The sequence below is a fragment of the Thunnus maccoyii genome, chromosome 3, assembly GCF_910596095.1.
Source record: "Thunnus maccoyii chromosome 3, fThuMac1.1, whole genome shotgun sequence".
Classification (NCBI taxonomy): domain Eukaryota; kingdom Metazoa; phylum Chordata; class Actinopteri; order Scombriformes; family Scombridae; genus Thunnus; species Thunnus maccoyii.
In genome coordinates this window covers 7,913,251-7,924,343 of record NC_056535.1, presented here as the reverse complement: position 1 = coordinate 7,924,343, position 11,093 = coordinate 7,913,251, and positions in this window count along the sequence as shown.

Below are 11,093 nucleotides of genomic sequence, written 5' to 3'. Positions count from 1 at the left end.
ATGACGACAAGCCACGCCTCTCACATTACACATCGTCATTTGATACATTGTTTCTATAAAAGAATTGATTATATCTGCTTCAACATTTTTAAAAAAACATATTTTTGGGGGGCAAATACATTTTTTTATGCCTTTATATTTATATATATATTGGCTGTAGAGAGATGACAGGAAACGAAAGGAAGATGGGGAAGATAGGGAATGTGACATGGAACAAAAGTCTGCTGCTGCTAACCCTAACTGAACACTAAACATGGCACTTATATGGCATGTGTCTTCACCAGTAAGCTACCGGGGGGTGTGACAGCTGCTTTAACATTTACCCAACATTTTGAATGTAGGGCTTTTACTTAAATGGAGTGATTTCTATACTGTGCTATTGCTACTTTTATTTAAGCATGGATCTGAATACTTCTTCACCACTGGATATGTGGCACAATTCTTATGTTTGAGGCCAGTGCTGCAAATATAAAATATCTCTGGAAGTGCTCATAATGCTTGTCTGAGTCAGCATTGCACCACATTTTCTGATGTTTCCCTCTAATCAGAAGAACTTTGTGTGACACAAATAGCCAGAGCCAGCTGTATTTCACACACATGCAAACAAGAGCTGTCATCTCCTCAAACCTCACACATGGAGGAATTTGATAATGAGGGACTATTTCCTATTCCTGCTGCCATATACTGTATGTAGGTCTGCTGGTATTCAATATTTTAGAGATCACATCTCAACAAGTTCCCATTTATCATCAGGTGCAGTATGTGTCTTTTTTTCTGCTGAGCTGACTAGTTGACAAGCACAGGATACGAGCCTCGAAAAGAAAGCATCAATCATGCAAATCTTCCCTGGGGACCAGCCTGTCTCTTAGCACACTCTGCTCACTCACCATAATCAATAACCCACCAATGAGCGCCACATCCAGAGACAGCAATCTGACTGCTTTTTTTTTTTTTTTTTTTAAATAATCCGAGTGTGTTATGGCAGCATCATGCTGACATTCTCTCTCACATCAGCATCCATTTTTAATCATGGTATCTGGCCTCGCTGCTGCTCGTCAAGTGCCTCAGCCTCCTGTCAGAGTGTGGGCTTGCAGAGAGGGATAAGAGCTCTTACTGATGCTATGTGGAAATAGATGTGCTGTTGCAACTGCCTACCTCTCCTGGACCATCTGTGGAGTGGCAGTGCTGGGTGACTATTACATAAGGCATTCACAACAGGCCCTCTCTTTCCCACATTATGTTAACAAGTCCTTCAAATAATTTGAATTTCTGTCTTGAAATGTCTTTAACTGTTTTGTCATTCAATGTCTAGTTCTTCTGGCTGAAACTGTGCTTTTCCCTCTTGGTTAACGTCTTGGTTGTGGCAGATTTGACATACAATAGATTCAGGTTTTACATTGAATCACATCCTCTGTCATACAGTAGACATTTTGTATGTATGTATGCTAAACTAGTATTGAAGGATAATGTTGAGGATATTCAATATTACCTTACTGTCAACAAAACTCATGAAAAACCGACAATGAATTGATCAAGTATTGAAGCCTGATATAGATTATTCCTCTGCGCTATAGAGCTCCATTGTTGTCCAAAAACTAATTAAAGCACATCGGTGAACCACCATATTGAACTAGCATACATGTTCTTTCAGTCAATCCCACATGCACGTCCTGCTGCTGTAAATACTAATTAGAACAACAAGTGTGTGTTCGTCCCCAACAAATGCATTATTTACTCCTGTTTGATTAACATGTTATAAGCTACAGTACCCAGCTGTTTTAGGAAATTACTGAGCCTTAAAAAAAGAAACTATATATTTGTGACCTGTTTTCAAATATTTATGTTTTAAGAAGGAACCAATGGGCTGAGAGCCACAGACAGGCTGGTCAAAGCAAAAAGTATTGAGAGACAGATTGTTGATTCTGGTCTTTTGATGTCATTAAGTTGATAAAAAGAAAGAAATCTCTCACAACAGGTTGTAAAGATTTGGTGCTCATTCAGTCTGCATACAACAGCTCTGCATCTTCACTGCTGCCTGTTTTCAGAAATGTAAATCCCTCCACCTCCCCAGCCTCCTGCTTTATTAGTAGTGACATTATTTGTATGTGAATTTGTGTTAAGCCTGCTCATATTTGTTCCAGAGCATTGCACAAGCACAGCCACACCACCAAACTAAAATTGTTCATTCATTGTTATAATAACCTTGACATGACTGTCCTGACGGAACTGATATTGATGTTCTCATCTGTCACTAAGATAGCAAGCAAGCACATTTCCCCATGTTGCAGTATTTAGTTATGATGTTTATCAGTTAGACACTTTAAAGCTAATACATTAGTCGAAACTTGAGTCCCATATGGTCGCCATCAGCTATCACTGAAGCAATCCTTAATTATTTCAGTACTAAGTAGAACAAAGTGTGTCATTGCAGGGCAGTCATTAAGCGGAATGTCAATTAGTTGTATGTATGTGTGTGTGTGTTGCTACAGTCCATCTATAAAGTTTTACACTTGGAGGGACATCTCTAACCCATAATGCCTGTTGAAAACTGTTAAATATGGCAGTGGATCTGTAATAATATGGGGAGCCATATAATGACTCATTACATCTGATAATTACTGTGCATAGTTATAGATCAGCCAGGGAATATGAGGCTACTTTACACATCCAGGAGTACCCCAGGGTGCAAACACTGCTCCCTCATAATGGGCCCGTCTTTCAGATAATGTTCTCATACAAACTGCAAAAGTGGTTCCGGGAACACCGCAGAGATGGCTCTGGAGGCTTTTCTTTTTGATGAAAGTTCCAGTACCCACTACACACACTCCAGGATGTTGTGTGACAGCTGCACCAGGCAGACTGACGCACTTCTGAAGGAAAGAGTGGCCCTTCTCCTCATTTGTTATTAGATATTTATAATGTTATTTAATCCTGACCAAAGTCAAAATGATCACAAGTTAATATAGTTGATAATCCTTAATTCTTAGTAATTACTTTAAACTCTGACATTCGGAAGATTTACCTCAATTTATCTTCATCCTATGAATTTTCATACAGTAATTTAGCTGTGCAGTAGAAAAATAAGACCACCACAGTGTAAATGCATTAACTAGGACTGAACACTAATTTTATATCCAGATTAATAGGCCTGTGAAGTCAAAATATAATTTTATCGCTGCTCATACATTAAGGGGATGACTGTAGAGAGCTTTGAACAAAGCTACAGAAATGAAATATGCACGCAATCTATAGCGCCATATAAATCAGCTGATTCTTAGACACATTAAGGCTTGTTTGAAATGCTTTAGCCTGGAGTTGGCTCTCTCTGACAGTTTTCCAACAAGTCCACTGGGAGAGAAGATAGTCACAAAACAGAGAGTAATTAAAAAGAATGTCTTTCAAGCATAGGTGCCAGCCAATGCAGTATGAACAAGAGTGGGAGTCATGGTAACAGCTGATGGATGGAGACAGGAACTGGAGGATACAGATGATGACCTGTCAAAGGGCTCTGGTTTGTTTGTGCTGCCTCTATGTCTCTGGTTATATGGAGATGTCATATAACAGCAGCAATAATGTGCCAAACACTGGCATTACCTTTACCAAATCCATTATATTCCTTAACAATAAAGCTTGTTTTGACCTTTACATTGGGTCACAACAGCCAGCTGCATCATCAAAGCTTAAACAAAGGACCATGTGCATATTATGGATGCTCTTTCTCCTCTTTGGGAGCAACAGGCTGCCCACGTCTGTGTGAAAAGGCAGTTGTGATGAATCTACACACAAGACCAGATATATGTGCCTTCTACGCCTTTAAAAAATTAGCACTCATCTCAAAAACTAATGAAAACCTGAAGCTCTTCAATCCCTGCAATAGCAATTTGCATAATAATTACAACATAGCAAAGACAGTGGGGGAGGACAGCAAAACAAACCCCTGCCAGCTGAATAAGTATAATTCAGCGTACTATAAAAATAGCTGTGGCTTCTTCCTAATAGAGTCAGGCCTCCATATTCTGTCTTGGTGCTTGATTACTACAGCTATCCACAAATGTCTGGAAGGATGTCCATGTCATTATGGAGTTTATTCCAGCAAATTAGTTCAGCACTTTTTTAACATTGGAGGACTCACAAGACACAGATAAAAAAAGATAAGAATCAATTGAATATATGCTGAAATATCCAGACTTTTAGTTTCTTTATTGGGCCAAGCTTTAAAACCATTTTATCTTCCACTTCTCGTAATGCAACATGATCATCATTAGACCCTCCCTGCCGAGTAAAGCCCCATGTCTTTTAATGCCATGCCCCCCGTTTGTAATGCATGCTTTCTGTTAAAAACTGAGCAGTGGTGGATAACAATTTTTGCAGTGTAAATGTACTGTAATTTAAAATGTATTCACTACTTGCAGATACAACTGAGTTTTAATCTTTTTTTCTTCATTTTAAAGTTTCATCCTAAATTCACTGAGTCTGTTTGAAGCATTTTTGTGACAACTTAAGTTGCTTTGTGGCCTTATTCCAGACCTCTGAATCACTGCCAACATCTCATTTAAGAACGGGGACATGTGGGCAGCTAACTAGCTACATTCATAGGAAAATAGCAACATCACAATAGCGTCAAGTTGTTGTAACTCAACTTACAGAAATAACTGTTGTTAAAAAATTTTTTTTGATCAATTTGAATCAATTTGAAAAATGTTTGCTGCTCTTAGCAACTGCTACAGCAACTTCCATGTCAACTAATAATGATATCAGAGGTACTGTTATGCCACTCACTATGGATAGGGTAAAACAAAGCAAAATCCCACCCCCTCCATAAACATGAACAGGCTAACAGTCTGAATGAATGATGTAAAAATGTCAGTTTAGTCTGATTTTCAGGCTCATTAGTTATTGGTGTATTTTTTACTATGCCCCATGGATAGCTGGGAAAATGTAGATAACATGATGTCAGGTCCAGATATTCCTAGCTGAGGTACGATAAAGTCTGACAACAGAAAAAAATAATATCTTAGACATCAGTAGTAAATGTCAGATCTTGTCAGCCCTGAAGATTTAGAGCTGAGCAGTGACATCTTTCTAGATTTCCCATCACCAGCATGGAAAGATTCACTGGTGTAGAGAGAGTTAACCCACCAGAGACTCAGATCAGAATTTCCCTTTTAGTGAAGGGCGATTTTTTTTAACAACCAGAAAACCAAAATTCATGATCACTGTACACCTCTTCCACCTTCAAATATAATACAAGCTTATATCTGTTCTGTGGGGGTTGTTCTGGGTAGAAATCACAAACAGAAGCCAAAATAGACCATCTGAAAGAAGGGTCAGCATGCTAATAAACCGTACACCTTTTGTAATGTGCTTTTCTGTATTCAAACTTCCTTGTGTTAGTCTCCAATTACTGACCACAAAAAACAATTATTTCTGGCATTAATTAAAGCTACAGATGACACCAGATGGTTTCACATTAATTGGTGATGGACATCACCTATTTGACTGCACAGCAGGACAGACAGACACTCCAGCTGCATTTTTCCTTTGGGTGCTGTTTTAGCAGCGTTGCCACTGTCATCTGTGTTGGACTTAACGTTCCAGCTCCACCAACACCTTGCTTCACACAGTCTCACCTCTTAAAACCCTGCTGTCGATCATCAAGAAGATGAATAGCAAGGCGCTCAGCAAGCACAGCTACCTAAAAATCCCACATCATTCCCCCTAATCTAGATTTCAGATGCTTCCTCCTTTGTACCAGATTTAAGCTAAGATGACAATAGCCGTTAGCTATTTAGTAGGTTTACCCATGGTTATCCTCATGGTAATTGTGGAGGATTTGTCTAAATGCGTGTGTGTGATCCATGACTCATCTGGTTTTCATCCTTAGTGGAATGCATATTGCTCTGGTTCTTTAAAATGTGCTATTCCTGAGATTTCTTCTTTCTCAACAACAAAGTGACCATAAAATATTTTAGTATTGAAGGTATTAATTTAACAGTGGGAGAGCAAGTAAATTTCCTTCCTAGCATCGGTGAGACTATGCGAATTGGCACAGTTATGAATGACAGGTAAGACAAAAGCACAGCGGGTACAACATCATTACATCTGAGTGAAGCTTATCTCTATATCTCTATATCAACAATGGATCGAATCACTATGTGTAATATGAAAGGGTTTGCAAACCCAGATAATTAACATCTGACTGTGCAGCTCCCTTCAGCATGACAGAGTGGTTTTAGTGTCTTTTAACTAATTGTTTTGGTTTTAAAGACAACAGCTTTAATAGCTTTTGATTCAGTCCAACTGCTCTCATCTACCTAAGTTCCAGCAGCAGGCAGCTATTTTCAATGAAAATGCTCTGATTAAGCTACTGAACACTACCCGCCCAACAGCATATAGGCAAAGTTAGCAACTAGCTGGTAAACATAGTGGAGCATTTAGCAGCTAAACAGCCATATATTTCCTTTAGGAGCTGGTGGAGACCAAAACAGCACTAAAGGCTGAGTATTTGACATTCATCCTTACATTAGCATTCTTGAATGCTAATGCTGCTTTATGTCTGGTAGATCAAATAGTCAACTGTTTGTCAACATGTTCACTAGTTCACTATGTCCACTTTAAAAGTAGCTTTATAATGTTAAAAAATGAATGCAGCTTGAAACAATTCTTATTTTATTCATTATTATTTATTAGATGAGTGGGCTTTTAAAGCTATAGATAGATAGATTCAGACACTAGGGCTTTAACAATATCAACAGAGATTTCAGCACAGGTCATGCTTTCTGACTAGTTACAGTATGTGAAAATGATGAAATAGTGTGTTAATATTCCCTGTCGCAGAAGCCATTTTTTCATTAACTTCACATTTCTGTTTCATACTTACCTGCACAAATGTCACAAAAACTGAATAATGGAGAGATGAACACTAGTATATTAGGTACACCTTGCTAAAACAAATGCAGTCAAATAGAAGGTGTTTTATAGAGGTGAAAATAGATTTCTAACTCTAAACTTGCCAACTTCACTCAGCTTTGTTCCTTCACCAAACAGTCCTGCCACTGTGTCTGACACGTTCTCAAACGATGCTCCACAGTGAGGTATAAGACAGTAAACAATGATTTTACTGTGTCTAGACGAGTCAACAGGCATCTCCACTTGGCAGTTCAGCCTGTTCCTCTTGTTAATTCAAAGATGCCTCGAGCAATTTGTAAATCTGGCTGCTGATATGTTACTTACAGAGCACTGGGACTTCGTGTTCATCTGCCTGCCTGCTTCTGTCTTGCATTTAAGCCAAAAAAAAAAAAAAAAAAATTAAAAAACAAAAAGGATAACAATAATGCAATGCAGTTCTCTTCCTCCAGCTTGTAACAGCCTTGCAGAAAAGAAAATGAAACTACCAGTGAAAACCAGACTTCACAAGGTTGTCTGTCCCCACCAACTTGATTCATTTTGCCTTCTTGGAGCTGTCACAGAAGTGTCTCACTACACTTCAAATTGCTTGGTGGGAAGGGGTGGCATGTAATATAGCTTCACTTTCACAGAAGCTTATCAGCTCTGGGGTATAGCACCAGAAGTGCATAAGAATTCTGCTGTAACACAAACATATAATTCATGAGGCAATGCTTCCAAGAAAGAGATACTGAAGCAGAAGAAAGGCACTGCATGTGTTTGTTTGTGCTGCTGATTGGCGTCATAAAGCTTCACGATTGGTATCACCTATGTGTCAGGAGACGAGCTCTGCTGGACATGGGTTTATCTGAAGTACGCTTCAAATGATGCATGTTTGTCATTGTGCTGCAGCAGTTGGCTGTTTCACTGGGGCCTCGGGATTGTGCTTCTGGCAACCGAGAATCAAAGAGCTGGGAAACATGCATTTTTCAAGGGAGGAAAAACTGTTCTGAGAAGGATTGCCTTCAAAAGGTATCATACTGTAGATGTAGAATATGAAGACTGGCTTGTTATTCTCCGTTTTTTTTAATCTCTCCAAAGGTGGGCTCTCTCTATTAACAATGTGGTAGGTGATAAAGCAAGCACACAAATCAATATTTTTATATTACTGTAAAAATGGGTCAGATGACATATTGTGACAGTTTGTGATGAAGCCACATTAGCACCCGACTCTGCAGCTCCCCTTTGCTCTATGAAGTATTTTAGCGTCTTCATTGTTTTTTCACACATTTAGCGAGACAGATGGTTTTCTCAAGAATTGGTGGAGATCAAAAATACATAAAAGGAGAGCGAAGGTTTCCAGAAAAACGACTCCAAATGAATGCAAATGTTGCTCTGTGTTTTAAATAGGCAACTGCTTACACGTCCTTCACAGCAACTTGATGTGATACGCCAATGTTGAGTTCAAAGCTTGTGCTGCAGTAAACTCTTGATGGACCGCTATGACCTGCAAGGTGAAAGTCAAGTGATCAATGGAAATATCAGTACATTCGGCTAATTTTCAGTAGCCTTGCGTTGCTAGCTTGTGTACTTGTAGTGTGGAGGACAAAGAGTGAAGAGAAGAAGCAAAAAATGCACATGTCCTGGAAAAAATTGTAAAACTCTCCACAGCAAAGGGAAAATGCAGTAAAGCTTGTTAATCAGTTTTCTCTTTATGCTTTCTCCTCTATTTAGTTTTGACAAAACTGTGAGTTGAACAAAACAATAATTTTCATATGTAAAAAAATATTTTAAAAGAAACTAACTGAAGACTTATAGCAAGCCAACTATCCTCCAAAATGTTATATCCATTTATATTATATTCATATCCATTATATCCATTATGAATATTCATGCAAACATAACTTCTAGGTAATCAGATTATGTACATTTATGGATCCCTTCAATATAATTTCCCACTGGCCTACTTTGCCAGCTTTATGTATTACAGGTCTATTATCACAGAATTTTCCCTCAAATTCTGTCGTCAAGGCTTCCACCTGCTTTGTTTACAATGTCTGGAGGAATATGAAATAACATAGTAGGCACAGCTCAATACCATTGTAATACATATACAAAATATGATTTTTTCAACAATTCCTAACTGAAATATATCCATTGTTACATTTTTTCAATTAAGATTCATAAAACAACATTGTCAGTTTGACAGTCTGTGTGGTCGAGTAGATAAAACTGCAGTTTGTAATCTATTACTGTTAACAAGTGACAACAAACATTTTCCCATGAAGAGCATTGGAAATGGGGCACTCCCTTCAAGTTCTTAAACCAAAAGCAAACAGAGAAACACCAACTGTGTTGGCAAAACTTAAGAAGCAAGCAATCTCTTAGTTATTATTATATCTTAGTTATAACTGGTTTAATAGAACAGGTGCTAGTTTAGAGAAAGGGTCCACAATTGCAATAATGTTATTCTATTATTCTTCCCAGGGAAAATGTCTCTGTGTTTGATAATTGTGTGTGGTGCATTATGCATGTTATATAATATAACATGTGAAAAGGTGTCATATTACACACTGTATCTTGAGGCATGGGAGCATATACATATGAGGGACTAATAATAAGGATAAATTAAACTGAACCTTGAACATTTTCAGCACCGATCTGATGCTGATGTGTCATTCTGAATCACACTTTAGCTTTGCCTAACAGTATGTTACAGCTCATCAGGCATGCCATTGCACAATATTGAAATGTGCCCTAAATTTCATAATGATTACTGTAAATGTGGATGCTTGGTGCAGACTAATGCTAGAAAATCCAGTTCATTAACCACAAGAAAAGCTAAGACTTTATTTCCTGACGTTGCTAGACAGACAAAAAGCAAATGAGTTCCACCATGAAATGACATTTCTATGAGAAACTAAATTAAATCAAAAGTCCTGGTGCAGAAAGCCCATGAGAGTCAGTCCTCTGGCTCGTCATTTCTAAATTGCAGGACAGACTGGCAGATCAGATCATTGGAAGGATGAGCTGACTGTCTCCTGTCGCCACAGGACACATCTGTGGAGGAAATCTCCTGAATAGCTTTGGACACTCAGGCATCTCAATACCCATGGGGCTTTGCTCACTGGAAACCATCTGTAAATGTGAGATGTCGTCCCAACATGTTCTTTATCATTTATCCATTGATTTCAGTTTCCACTGGTCTCTATCTATCTGTCCTTGTCTTTGATAATTGTCTATCTATTTAGAATGGCACATTGGAAACATAACAGTTACTTTTATGAAACATATCTTAGTTGTTAGTTTAGATCAGCGATGTGTATAGACTTGTTAAGTGGCAGGGACAAAATTCTCTAAATAATCAACTTTTGGACAGTCCTGTCAAATTAATACAGTCCCTTTGTTAGAAACCCCATTTTAAATATTTTCTCCTTTGAGCTGTTATCTTTTCTATTTTTTCATTGTATTACTCTATCTAATCTTTTTCATATATCATTTGAAAGTTGTATCAAAACAACTTATTTGCCTTTAAAACAGCAGCAGTTTTCCTCGGTACACCTGCACACAGGTTTTCATGGTACTTGAACACGTAAGTTGTTCCTGCATCTTGGAGAAGTTGCCACAATTCTTCTGTGGCGTCTCAGCTGCTTCTGTCTCTTCATGTAATCCCAGACTGACTAAATGATGTTGAGATCAGGGCTCTGTGGGGGCCAAACCATCTGCTGCAGGACGCCTTGTTCTTCTTGTTGCTGAAGATAGTTCTTTATGACTCTGGCTGTATGTTTGGGGTCATTGTCATGCTACAGAATGAATTTGAGACTGATCAGACAACTTTCAGATGGTATTGCATAATGAATAAGAATTCAAACATCTAAAGTTCCTAAAACTTTTGCACAGTACTATATATCTTTTATCTTTTTTACACCATAACCTTCATGTGGCCTCAGATGCTCACTCCCTGAGTGAGGCGTATGTACCAAATTCTGATAGCCTTCGGATAGTAACAGTATAAATTCTCTCTCTTGCTAGCTTGTAGCTACTCAGGTGATTATTCTGTGTGTATAGATACTTCAGTGCTGCTGTATTGCCTTCAGCAAGAAAGGAAAGTAAAGCACATTCATCAACACCCTGTAGTGGGGCGAATGAATGAATGACCCAGTAATGAGCAGCTGGTATGATATTGATAAAGAAAATAGAAAATTTCT